The sequence below is a fragment of the Brienomyrus brachyistius genome, chromosome 17 (genome assembly GCF_023856365.1).
Source record: "Brienomyrus brachyistius isolate T26 chromosome 17, BBRACH_0.4, whole genome shotgun sequence".
Lineage (NCBI taxonomy): Eukaryota > Metazoa > Chordata > Actinopteri > Osteoglossiformes > Mormyridae > Brienomyrus > Brienomyrus brachyistius.
In genome coordinates, this window is record NC_064549.1 from 10,119,341 (window position 1) to 10,133,168 (window position 13,828).

Below are 13,828 nucleotides of genomic sequence, written 5' to 3' on the forward strand. Positions count from 1 at the left end.
GGGTTACCTTTGCAGGCAGGCATGCAATAGTTACATCGTCAAAGGATGCGATGTAAGAATGATTTAAAAATGTTTTTAAAATAACGATTAACATTACTTAGGGTGCAGTTTCACAACTAAGCATAACGTAACTAAAACAAATCTGAAGCGATCCGTATGATACAATGATTTTGTCTGATATAGGACTTCAGTCTTCGTTAGGTGTATGTATCGCCCTGCGTGTGCATCGAATTGGCTTCAGTCACGCACGGATTCGTAATGACAGATAAGTAACACGCTCCTGATTCGTTTTAACCGTTTTGATGTGTATCGCGACAGTTAAATAGCATAAGGGGCCGTTACGAACGGCGATCGCAAAACTGAAAAATATCGCAAAGTGACTTTTCCCCCCAAATTATTCAGCCCTAAATAGAAATTTGTTCATGTGACATTACTGAGGACGTGGTGAAAGATGTAGAGGGCGTAGGTCAGACTCTAAGAGTGATAGGATGGAGGGGAGGGGGGGGGTCCGTCATCCCCCTGTTTCCGACATTCCTGTATGTTATATGTTCTCTTCCTGTCATGTTGGTTTCCAATGGGCTGTGCCCTGCGCCTCGTTAGGAAGGCTCCACGATTTCTAACCCCTTTATAAGATAAGCTGTTAGACGATGGATGAAAGGTGCAGTTCAACGTATATTCCACTAGATGGATGCATCTCCTTAAAAAACCACCAGTCTGAGACTTTGGCCTTACCATAGAAGACAACTTTATTGATCCCAGGGGGAATTGTTTTACAGCAGTGAGACACAATCGTGTGAAAAAGTAAGTACACTACAGGTTAAGCATTTCCTTTTTTTTAAAACATACAGGCCTGTACAAAAGTCTTAAAGTGGATGATGTTTAAACGATCCGTCAATATTCTTTGTCTTGGTCATTAAAAAATATCACGAAGTCACCCCGGTATTTGCTGCAACCATCCAATATACCCATGCATTTTTTTTACTTGACCGCTAGCAAACGTTGTTATTTTGCTAATCTGTACCTCGTTGAGTTATTTGACTAATTCAATTATTCACTTAATTGAGTTGGATGTGAAATGTCACAAATACATGGACTTGCTGCTGTGCCCCTGAGCAGAAATTTGGGAACTGATGCAGTGTTCATCTATCTATCCAACAAGATATCCGCAACTTCTTGGAGCAAAGAAGAAATTCTTAATTTAATGTAATGTCAAATGTGCTAAATTGCTTTTATTAAATGAGCGATCTTGATGGGACCTGGGCTTTGACATTTCGAGAACCCTATATATATATATATATATCCATATATATAATTTGCAGCCATTGCTTGGTGGATTTACTGGAATCTATGGGGTCATTGGCAGGTTGCCATGACAGATGGCCTTACATTATCCTCTAGCTCCCTCTGGTACAATGAAGAGTTCATAGTGGATTGCATGATGGTTGGCTGCCCAGGTCCTGATTCAGCAAAGCAGCTCAGAATCATAACATTCCCACTACCATGCTTTAGAGTTGGTAACATGTTCTTCTGGTCAAACGCTGTGTGGTTTTCAGGTAGAACTTTCTGGGGTTACCCAAGTAGAATTTCTCCGTTAGTCATGACCTCTAGCTAAGTTAAACCCAGCTAACAGAGAAATCCTGCTCTACCCCCCTGCCCTGGACATACTGGCATTTGTTTGAAATCGCCAACTTGAAGGCGATCTTCTGGAGAGTAGGATGATTGTCTATTGGGCACCAGTGTATTGCTGTCTTATTGTCTTTCTTGTATTGACATGACATGAATAATGAAAGTGATTAGTTGTCATTGTTGACATACTACAGCAATGAAATGTGTCCTCAGCATTTAACCCATACCTGACATCATGACCTAGCAGGGGGTAGCTAATTCAGCACCTGGTGGAGCAGTGCTTGGGGGTGGTACCTTGCTCAGGGTACTTCAGGGGTATTTTTACAGGTTAGGGATCTGAACCAGTAATCTTTGGGTTACAAGTGTGCTTCCCTAACCGTTAGGCCACTGCTGCCCCACGAAAGTCAACAATAACTGGGTGAGGTTTGCCGTGGCCTGGATACGAACCGGGGTTGTTGCAGCCTCAAAGTGCTAACCGCTATACGATCACAGCATAATCAATAATCACCTCCTTTTACCATCCGATTGTCTTCTCCACATCCTTTCTCCTGCCACACCATTATTGCTCATCCTCAAGATGGGGTTGTAACACCACTTAGTGGAGTGACATTCCCTCGTCATTTCCCTCTCATTCCCTCGTCATTTCCCTGCATTCCCTCATCATGCCCTGTGACATGACACTGTATCTGAGTGCAACTGGTCTCTCTTCGGTAATAGAATCTTAAAAAAAAAAAATTCACAAAAGGCTAAGTAGAGAAACTGGTGGCAATACAGGCAAAGCAGAAGCTCTGTGAGTCTGACCCTCACCCATCTAACACCTCAGCTGAAGCAGACAGTGACGCGGAGGATGTGAGTTTTAACTGAGCATTCATGATTCTTAGCAGAGTCCCCAGACTGAGCAGACTCGTGCCATGGGTTTATGTTCAGTAACGTTCCCATGGCAAATGCATCCGTGCTTGATAAAGTGTTAAGTTAAATCTACATGTCTTCAAAATCTCTCTTTTGTTAAAAGTATTGGCATTAATCTAACCAAAATATTAGCTAACCAAGCTTAGTGAAAACAACAGATAATTTATTTCACGAATATAATTTAATAATTTAATTGTGCAAGGAGTTGTGATCATGTGAAACTGGATGACTCTGTTAATAACATAAGAACATAAAGAATTTACAAACGAGAGGAGGCCATTCGGCCCATCAAGCTCATTTGGGGAGAACTTAACTAATAGCTCAGAGTTGATAAAATCTTATCTAGCGCTGATTTAAAGGAACCCAGGGTTTTAGCTTGCAATACACTAACAGGAAGACTATTCCATACTCTAACTACACGCTGTGTAAAGAAGTGAAAAAATGCTTAAAATGTTCTCCCGCTAATTTCCACCTATGGCCATGAGTTCTAGTATTTAAACTAATATTGAAATAGCCATTTGGTTGAGCACCATCCAGGCCTGTCTTATATACCTGGATCATGTTCCCCATCCATCCATTTTCCAAACCGCTTATCCTACTGGGTCGCGGGGGGTCCGGAGCCTATACTGGAAGCAATGGGCACGAGGCAGGGAACAACCCAGGATGGGGGGGGGGCAGCAGGGCACACTCACACACCACTCATGTCCCCCATATTTCTGTATTGTTTCTGTTGTTCTCCTTTAATGACATAAGGTTTAACTTCAAACTAAGCAGGAAAAGCGATACTTGAAATCTTGAAATAACTCAGATATCGTTTAAAGATGGATTTTCAGGATAAGAACTCAACCAGCACGCAGTGATGACATCATAGCGCACTCGTCACTGTATACCTGCCATGACATGCATGGCTGAGTGGCATGACTTACACCACTGCGGGTTGTTTTTAGATGTTTATGTAAACGGAAACTCTCTGATTTCCCAATCTGAGAATTATCTTCTCCTGCTAATTATTTTTTTTTTTTTACAATTCTACCTCCATATGTTGTTCTCTACTTTATTACATTTAAATTTCACATTTAGGGCATTTGAGAATACTGCCAGTCTAAAAAACCCTGTTGGCAAGTGATACATTTTTTGAAAATTAAATTATAATGCTGTAAATGCTAATCCAAGAACTTCCATGTATTCCCTATTGGGACTTTTGACTCCACACCGCACATGTGCATTTGCGATTCTCCTATTGTCTTTCTGTACAATTATTGCTGATGAGGCAGTGTTCACAGAGCAGTCCAAGGTTCGGGTCTTTCCCAAGGTCCTGGTGTTGACATCACTCAGCCTTAAGGATTTGAATTTCAGTCATAAACCACAGAGTTCACTGCGGATGTTGTTTATTCTTCGTCATATCGGCCCCAGGTGTTTATAGATAAGCCCATTTCCCTGCGTTGGGTGGCTGCAGTTTGGCAGGGGAATGGTCGATGATTTGATCTGTTTATGTCGTGCTTGCTTGTTCTGTGTGTATTGTGGAACGCAGGCTGGGGTTTAAAGATAATGGTTCGTGGCCTGATACTTTTAAATCTGGGTCCTCCAAAAGAACCCTGATAAAAATGAAAAAAAGAAGTTTTTAACTATATTATAGATTGCTTTTGGAAATGGCTGTCCGGGGTTCGCCTTAGTGTGATGCGGTTTCATCTCTCTGCACTGTGAAACAGTTAAGCTTATTGAGTGCTGTGCTTTAAGAAGTTACCAGATGTGTCTAAAATAGCTAATTAAGTAGACATTGGCAAATGTGTTACTGGGGTGACACAGCTGGGCCTAGTTTGTCCTAGGCCCACCCAGGTTGAGGTCAGGCCCCCCATTCAGCATTCACGGAGAGCGATACAGTACAAGAAAATGATTGTGTCTGACAGGTGTGTGTGTGTGTGTGTGTGTGCTGAGATCAGTCAGAGGAAATGTGCTGGTGAGAGGCAAAAAGATTTTACTTTCTCTTTGTTCATTTAATCTTTAATCTTACATGTCATTTAAAAACTGATTAAAAATGGTGGTTGGTGTGACTTTGTTGCCGAGTGAATGGTTATATAGGGGACTGGACCACTTGATTTTCTGCCAGCCCACCCACATGATGACATCTGCCTCTGCTACTGATGTAGTACGACTGTACCGAAAGTTCCACGGCTGCTTATCAACAAGCCAAAAAGCAGCCAGAAGGTGAAACTGTCGGGGAGAAATTGCAGTGAACTCACAATACCTCATACTGAGCAGACACAGACAACCACTGTTTAACTAATTGGGCATGGATTCCCAACCTAATTGGGAAGTGGTGGCCTAATGGTTAAGGAAGCCCACTTGTAATTGAAAGATTGCTGGTTCGAATCCCCAACCAGCAAGGCACCACTGAGGTACCCTGAGCAAGGTCCCGGCCCCAAGCACTGCTCCGCAGGCACTGAATTAGCTGCCCCCTGGTGTGTCACATATGAGAACACATTTTGTTGTTGTGCACTGTGTGCTGTGGTGTGTCAACAATGACAAGTAATCACTAAATTCTAATTCTAAATTGCACAGCAAAAGTTCAACAGGACTTCATACACAAGTGAGGGTGATCAGGGAAGGGTAGCTGGATCATACTGGGGTCCTAACAATGTTGCTTAATAATTTACACTATAAATCCATTCACCCATCTTCTAAACACGTATTATGATCAGGGGTACACCTGGAGTCTATCCCAGACAGCAGCCGGGCAACATGTTGCTTACCTGATCAATATTATTTTGTGATCACTTTTGATGCAATACTGTTATATTCAAACAGAATCTCCCCCCTGGGTATTAGAAGTTTCTGTTTGACTCTTTAGTCTCTTAGGGTCTCTGGAAACTCGAATAGCGAATTGCTAAGTGTCAGACCTTCTTTATAAGTGATACGGCTAATTATCATTCAGCTGGATATGACCTGTAATTGTGATTTCCTTAAAATGTAAAAAACATAAGAAAGTTGCAAACGAGAGGAGGCCGTTTGGCCCATTGAGCTCGTTCGGAGGGAATTAAACTAATAATTTAAAGTTGGCAGGATCTTGTGAAAGTCAGATTTAAAGGAATCTAAGGTTTCTGCTTGTATTACCCCTTCAAGCAGTCTATTCCATACTCCAATCACACGCTGTGAGAAGATGTTCTTCCTCTGATTCAGACTAGTGTTACACTTAGATTTCCAACTGGTTCTTAAATTAGAACTTATTTCGAAGTAACAATTTGGATATTTGGATGTTGGGATAAAGACCTTTTTCATGTGGTCTTTCTGCTACATTGGCCATCCCTCTGCATTTACATTACAAGCAAGCGTGTATTACGACAACAAAAACAGCTGCATCACAGCTGCACATATAATTGCAATATAACTATACTAAACCTATGTGGTTGTAGTTCACAAGTTATGCTGTGCGAAGCGGTGAAATGTGATCAGTACCAAACAATAGAGTTTTTTGGGTTAAGCCATGGATTCCCAAACTTTCTGGCTCATTTTGTGCCAGGTACTTGCAACCCCATTTTCCCCACACTAAATTAATTGCAATTGACTGGGTTGTCATTATGGCTACATCAAAATGCATCATCTTGCGACCCCCCACTTTGGGAATTTCCATAGAAAGTCTGTTCATAAGGTAAAGCGTAACAGTACAATAGGAGAAATTCAATGCTGAACAAAATGTCAATATGTAGGAAAAGTATCACGTCTTAATGAAACGTCTAATGAAAGACCTGCAACCAATTCCAGATTAATTGGAACAGACATTTAAATGGCCGGTAAATCGTTACGTCTGGCTTGCCTTTAGAAATGACTTTGGATTATCCCCATGGCATTCAAGCTGTTATTCCTTTTAGATCATTTGCCGTGTCTGTAATAAACCATCTAAGTTTGGCCGTACTTCTGCAGCGTGATCGGAAAACTGAGCCACGAATAACACTTTTCCACCAACACTATGCCAATCCAGCATGACACTACAGAATTGCTGGTCTGAAAAGAGGAATCTGCTGGAAAGAGGAATGTTGGTATGTCAGGGGGCCCACGCAGCTCTGGAAACTTCTGCAGAGCCATATTTGCCGACAACCAGACTGTGGGCATTGATGCTAGTAGGGAGAAATGTAATCAATGGTCGAATGATGAGAGAAATTTTCTACTGACGTTCTTTACTGAAGTTCAATATAAGTTATAATATAGTTAAAAAAAAAAAAGAAAGTTTATGTGGAAATTAAAGTCGAGCTGCAGAAAGCAGGCTACATTCATAGTCCGGAGCAAATCATTAACAAATTTAAAAAACTACAAACAGATTATCAAGAGTAAAAAAATGACTGTCACAACTGACAGGACAGAATAAGTTTCAAAGCACCCTGCTGTTCTGCATTCATTGTTGATTCAGATAGTCTTCAAAGTGTGATTGTAACACTTTTAATTACAGGTGCACAATATTGAAAATTGGTGCTTGCTCTCCTGAGTATATGCACACTGCACATTGCATTTTAATATTGTATTGTGTCTTTGGTACAGTATTGTGTCTTTTGTATATGTACAATTACTTTTTGTGTGTGCTGCTGTACCTCTTTTGGAATTTCCTTCAGAATCAATAAAATAATCAGTAAAGTGCTACTATTACTACTAAGACCCAAGGCTTCAGTTTGCATTAAGCCTAAACATTCTCCTTAAAAAAACATAAATTTACACAAGTAAATTATCATCACATGTGTGCTCATCAGGGACAGCATGGTGGTGCAGTGATTAGCACTGTTACCTCACACCTCTGGGACCCGGGTTCGATCCTCCGCCTGCGTTACATGTGTGTGGAGTTTGCATGTTCTCCCCATGTCGTCGTGGGGTTTCCTCCGGGTACTCCGGTTTTCCCCCACAGTCCAAAAACATGCTGAGGCTAATTGGACTTGCTAAATTGCCCGTAGGTGTACATGTGTGAGTGAATGGTGTGTGAGTGTGCCCTGCGATGGGCTGGCCCCCCATCCTGGGTTGTTCCCTGCCTCGTGCCCATTGCTTCCGGGATAGGCTCCAGACCCCCCGCGACCCAGTAGGATAAGTGGTTTGGAAAATGGATGGATGGAGTGAGATTTTCAATTCGAGATGTCTGCACACATATTGTAACAGTTCTTACCCTGTAAATAGTCTGCTTTTGTATGTAACCGTGTAAATACACTTTTCACGTAGCTAATTTTAGGTTTATAATGGAATAATATAGATGTGCAGTAGGATTTCCTGTGTGAGTCTGAAAGCGTGAGAGTCATGCCAGATGCTTGAGATTTGGCAACCCTGAAAATGTACATTTTTCGTTTCACCCGAGTTGATTTATATAACAAATAACGTTACTTTATACAGTGGTTAAAAAGTGGAAACTTCAACGAGGCGTTTGACTTTCATTGGTGTGAGAAACGGCGGTTCCACTACTAAACCACTATTGAAAAGTGTACAAATGCTGCGCCGGTTAAAATAGAAGCGCCCCATCAGGTTTTAAATAATAACTTTCTGTTTTGGCTATCAGTCCGAGTCTATATGGGACAGCTTCTAGGTCCGGACCCGGACTGCGGTCCACCTGTTAGTGACCTCTGGCATACAGTCATGGCCGAAATTATCTGCACCCCTGGAACTTTTCTAGGACATGCACCATTTCTCCCAGAAAATTGTTGCAATTAGAAATGTTTTGGAATGTTCTCCCACGTGTGGTCCACTGTTCTTCTGTTAGGGTCTAGTTTTGTTTTGTACCTTTGAATTCATTAATTAGACTTGTATTTCTAGTGTTAGATTTGTGTTTTCTAGTTTGTCTGTTAACCTTTCTAGTTCTGTGATAATCCCTGTTCATTAGTTGCACCTGCTTGTTACTCTGTGTTCTATTTGATTGGTTGTCTTATCAATACTTCATAAGGCATTATGCAGTATTAATACTTCAAATTAATACTTCCTGCATCCTCATCATCTCAGTTTGGTTTGTGTATTTAAGTTCCTGTCTTAGTTCTTTCCCCCCGGAGAGTCATAATATTTGATTGTGTAGGTGTAACTCTGTGTGCCTGAATTTAATTTTTTATTTTTTTGTGTGGGTGTGTAACTTTGTTAATAAATGTGTTCATGGAGCCACGAGTGAATCATCGCCTTCTTTATGCCTGTACCGTGCCCTGTGCCTGTGACATGTCACATGTGACATTTAACCCTTAGACATGTCAGCCTCATCAGAGGACCAGTTCCTTGTCAGCACCTGCACCAGCTAAGCACCAGTAAAAAAAGGTATGTAGGAGCCAGCATATTTCGCCCACCTGTGTGATGTCCCCATCAGCCAACATGAACAATAGTCATTATGATGGCAACAACTGGATGAAATTGCACCTACCGTTCAGCATTTAAATGCAATCCCCCGATTATTTGGACCATTTCTTTGAGCAGGCTGGCAGCACATGTGATCGCCGCAGATTTAGAGACCTGCATCTTCTTGCTGAGATTAGATAAGCAGATCTGAAATCAGCAGGAATCCCCCACAGGAGTCCAAGAGAAAGTTTCACTAAGGGCTCTCTAGGGTGGATACATGCATGCAAGGCTGTGTCATGCCACTTGAGGAGGGGCCACTGATTTACAGAACTACATGTGTGCTATTGTTTGAGAGTTTCATGGCGGATTGCCCAGCTTGGAAGCATCACTGGTGTAGCTGGTGTTCCAGATGACCAGTCTGACCTGGAGTGTTGTACAACATTTAATAAAAAAAAAAAAAGTGATTAAAAAAGTCACAGATTTTGGTTATCTGACGCTGGGAAATTTTGTCAAAATAATCCCATATTTTTTATGAAATTGATTACTGCATAAGGTCACCTTACTATGGCGGAGTATTAGGGCCATTGTCATGAGTATACCTACATGTACATATTTAAGTGCTGGAAGTGCCTGTCGGGGAACGAGGCATGTTGGACCTGTGCCAGCCCTGTAAATAATATAAACAGTTCCTTGTATTTGTCATGTATTGTGGTGCTATTATGCTGTATGTCGTGTGTTTTGTTAAGTTTAATAGTTGTGAATAGCACCTGTGTGTGTGTGTGTACACCCACCGTGTGGTTTTGGAGTGGTTGGGACAGCCAGCATGGTGGGCAGTGTTGTCACAGTGGTGGTCCCAGTGTTTGTCTGGAACCTGCTTTAGTCCTTTTAAGGATAAAGGAGTGGGAAGTGTCCCAGACATTTGAGGTTCAGCTGGACCAGGAATGCGGAAAACTGGGGGCGCAAAGGGAGCAGGGGGCGAGTGGAACTAGCAGCAGCTGCCTGAGTGCCTGGAGCGGGGATGTTGCAACTTGGAGGGGCCACGGGAGCAGCGTAGCGTAGCGGAAGTGGCCACCGGTTCCGACATGCAGGGGTCCGCGCAAGAGAATCAGCCTGGAGAAAGAATCAGCTGTGGAGAAAGAAGGGCCGGGGCCTGAGAGAACCCACACCGCTGGAGTCTGCTAGCACCCCAGTGTATGCTGACAGCTCAGCTTTGCCGGTGGTCCCCATTTTCCCAGCTTTCACGAGCAGAGAGGGAGCACCGGACCTTTGGGACTTGCAGTGTAGTGCGGGTATTTGTAGGGCAGCGTGGCATGTTGGACCTGTGCCAACCCTGTAAATTATGTAAATAGTTCCCTGTATTTGTCAGTATTGTGGTGTTATTGTGCCGTGTATTAAGTCATGTATTGCGTTAATGTTAATCGTTGTAAACAGCATGTGTGTGTGTGTGTGTGTGTGTGTGGTCCAGGTATACCTTACCTTGTGGGGACCAAATGTCCCCACAACGTGATGAATAACCGTTTCCTTATCCCCAAATGAGGAAATTCTATTTTATAAAAATCCGTGACTGCAATGAAAAAACTAAAAATGCAAAAACTCTTGTATTTTGCTTGGTTACTTATGGTTATGGTTAGGGCTGGATAGGGGTTAAGGTTGTCATAGTTAGCATTAGCATTTTTCCCATAGAACTGAATGATTGGTCCCCAAAAATAAGATTACAGGACTGTGTGTGTGTGTGTGTGTGTATGTATGTGTGTGTGTGGGGGTGTGTACCCACTCAGTGGTGTTGGAGTTGTCAAGACAGCCGGCACGGTGGACGGAATGTTGTCACAATGGTTTTAGTGCTTGTTTGGTACCTGTGTTAGTCCTTTTAAGGACTTAATTAAAGAGCGTTATTTTCCCTTGCAAACCAGCCTCCTCGTCCTTTGCCACAGTCACAACGCCTTGGTCTTGCCAAACACCGCTATAGTATGTATATGCATACATAGAATATCAGTTTTTTTCTCATATATTTCCAATGTTTTTATTGTTTGTTTTTTGTAGATTTGTACGTTTTTTGTCCATGACTTTTGTCTAGTGTTGACGAATATCCAAGTTTTTTAATAAGTTTTAATTTTTTTTTTTTTTTACAATTTATGACTTAAAAAAAACACCAATTTCCAAAATTGATCAGAATATTACGCCCCATCGGTGACATGCTGCCCGCTCCGCCCGTCTGGTCCCCATGTTTCCCCTTGGGAGTGACTCAGAATCAGCCACAATCTTCCCGCTTGTTCCTGCCCACTTCTTGATCATGCACCATTGTTCCTCCTGCCCCATGGGGCAGTCATTTAGAGAAAAAAATTCTATCAAGTGCATTCCATGTTGAAAACACAGTCAGACAACACACACGCCCGCACACCTCACCTACGCTGACAAGAACATGCGGAAAGCCATGCGTCAGCATTGGGAATATGGCAATCGCTGCGGGAGATGTCATGGAGGCAATCAGTCTGATCTCCCAACAACTTTGAATAAGGATCCGTCTCTTAAAAACTACCTTGCCCTGGCAAGGCCCAGCAAAATCAAGATGTAGTCTTCACCAGGTCCTGGATGTCAGCTCCCAAGGATGCACAAAGACCATAGCAAGTCATGGCAATCCAGCTGACACGTGGAGCATCTCTTAACCACATGCAAGAAAAGAAAGGACTGAAACATGCCTCTGTGTTCTCCATGGGCCAACCATACGAAATCCCTCTCAGAACACAGGACATGACCAGGCCATTGGTAAGGACCCAAATCTTTTCAGCATAGTGGGGGGCATTAGGGACAGCCTCTAGGGGGCACCACTATTACAGCTGAAGGGAGTGGTAATCGACTAAGGGATATCCATAATGGCCAGGTGCTTCCCAGGCCGATAACACGGCTCATAGTGACAGGCACCGAGGATCAAACTCCACCACAGCATGTCAGTGGAGCATCGGCTTCCAGTCACACAACAACCCCGGCAAGGCCTCTTCATCTACAAAGATGGTGAAGCACCACTTAAAGAGAAACTGGTGGAAGTTCTTGACAGCAAAAACAATGGACAGAGCCTCCTTATCAGTTTGAACGTAGTTCTGCTCCGTTGAGTTTCTGGGTCTGGGATGCAAAACAAACTGTCTGTCAGGCTCTGCATGACTCAACAAAGCTCCAAGTCCATAAGGAAATGCGTCGCAAGACAGCAACAAAGGCTTGGTTTCATCAAAGTAACCCGTTGACCTGTAGCGATGATTTAGCCTCATTTGATTGATGATTATGGCGCCTCATGTATAGCTGTCCATCTCCATGTGACCGGCTCCTCTAAAAGGCCATGTAGTGGGTCCAAAACGATGGATTTTTTTAAAGCAAACAGATCAGGAGACCCAAGAAGGGCTGCAGTTAAGTTTTGTCACATGATAGTTCACTCACTATGATTGCCACTCTGTCCTCAGTGGGTCTGATTTCCTCCTTTTCAATGTGACACCCAATATATTTTATGTCACTAGCTGAAAACAAACACTCTTCTTTCTGCAGCCAAAAACCGCTCTGAAAAAAACAGAGAACAACCTCCACCAGACAAACATCATGTTTATCCAGTATCCGGCCCGATACACTCATTTACAGGGTTTTTGTTTCATTTATAGTTTTTGGTGTTGGATATTTTATTTTGTTTTTGATTTATTTTATTATATTTTGTGATGCTGATCCTTCTATCCTCCTTCCTTTTTCCAAACCGCTTATCCTACTGGGTCGCGGGGGGTCCAGAGCCTATCCCGGAAGCAATGGGCACGAGGCAGGGAACAACCCAGGTTGGGGGGCCAGCCCATCGCAGGGCACACTCACACACCATTCACTCACGCATGCATTCCTATGGGCAATTTAGCAACTCCAATTAGTCTCAGCATGTTTTTGGACTGTGGGGGGAAACTGGAGTACCTGGAGGAAATGCCACGACGACACGGGGAGAACATGCAAACTCCACACACATGGGACCCAGGCAGAGACTCGAACCCGGGTCCCAGAGGTGTGAGGCAACAGTGCTAACCACTGCACCGCCATGCCGCCCCCATGATGCTGATCTTCAGAACAAATTTTTCTAATCACATAAGGTTCTTGAGAAATAGCCCATTTTGTAATAATTATTGTAAAATGTTTAAAACATGAGTTTTTTGCATTATACTTGTCAACAAGGATTTTTTTTTTCTATGGAACATCCAAGGGGTGTCATTTACGTATATTTTAATTCTGATTTAAGAAAAGCATTCAGAAATTTGCTCCCACCTATAGTTCTCCAGTGATGTCATTTAAGGCTGCATTGATAGTGTATAATATTTAAGAGTAATTATTTTTATGAACAAAGTGCTATAAGTCTGTTTTGCCACAGCTATAACACGTTTGGACATGGTGAGTCAGACTTCTGCTTTCTCTTTGTTGCAGGAAAACAAAACTCAAGGCAAGAGTTCATGCTGACTTCTGCTAGACCCTTAAGAGGAATATTTCCGAGGCCAAGCACAACAGGAAATCAGTTCTAGCTTTTAAGATGAGTCACTTCCACAGTGCATGTTTTCTATACATGTACGTGTTGCTCAAAATCCTTGTGTGACAGGTCAAAATGATGGGATACCTCATTTTACCACATCCCGTATAAAACTGTACGATTCACCTCTTTCGAATTGTGCGGTGAAAAGAAAAGAAATATCTGCTGACCAGTGAGTGATATCAGTGTGTCAGCCAATTGAGACGTTAATTCCTTTCCACTCATTGTTATCGTAACATGACCTTTGCTCTGGCAAAACTGACAGCCCCTCAGGCTGTAGATTAAGAAACCAACCAGCCAGCCCTGGAATGAAACCATGGTTTCCTTGCCCCTTCACAATCCTACGTGGTACTACACCCTCATTTAGACTGCAGCTGTGTGAAGTGAAGGGGCACCCAACAGGGCCGTGCTGGGGTCTCCTTTAACATTCCCATAAACCAGTAATAACCCACCCCCCCTACAGGATGGCAGCCCACCTAA

At 42.8% G+C, this 13,828-nt stretch overlaps 1 long non-coding RNA gene across 1 annotated transcript; it reads left to right on the forward strand.

The window, feature by feature from the left end:
- Positions 1-252: 252 nt before the first annotated feature.
- On the forward strand, positions 253-9,237 carry LOC125711530 (uncharacterized). The gene is made up of 3 exons (XR_007383030.1): positions 253-801; positions 8,728-8,796; positions 8,953-9,237. It is a non-coding gene; the product is annotated as an uncharacterized LOC125711530 (long non-coding RNA).
- The last annotated feature ends 4,591 nt before the right edge of the window (positions 9,238-13,828 follow it).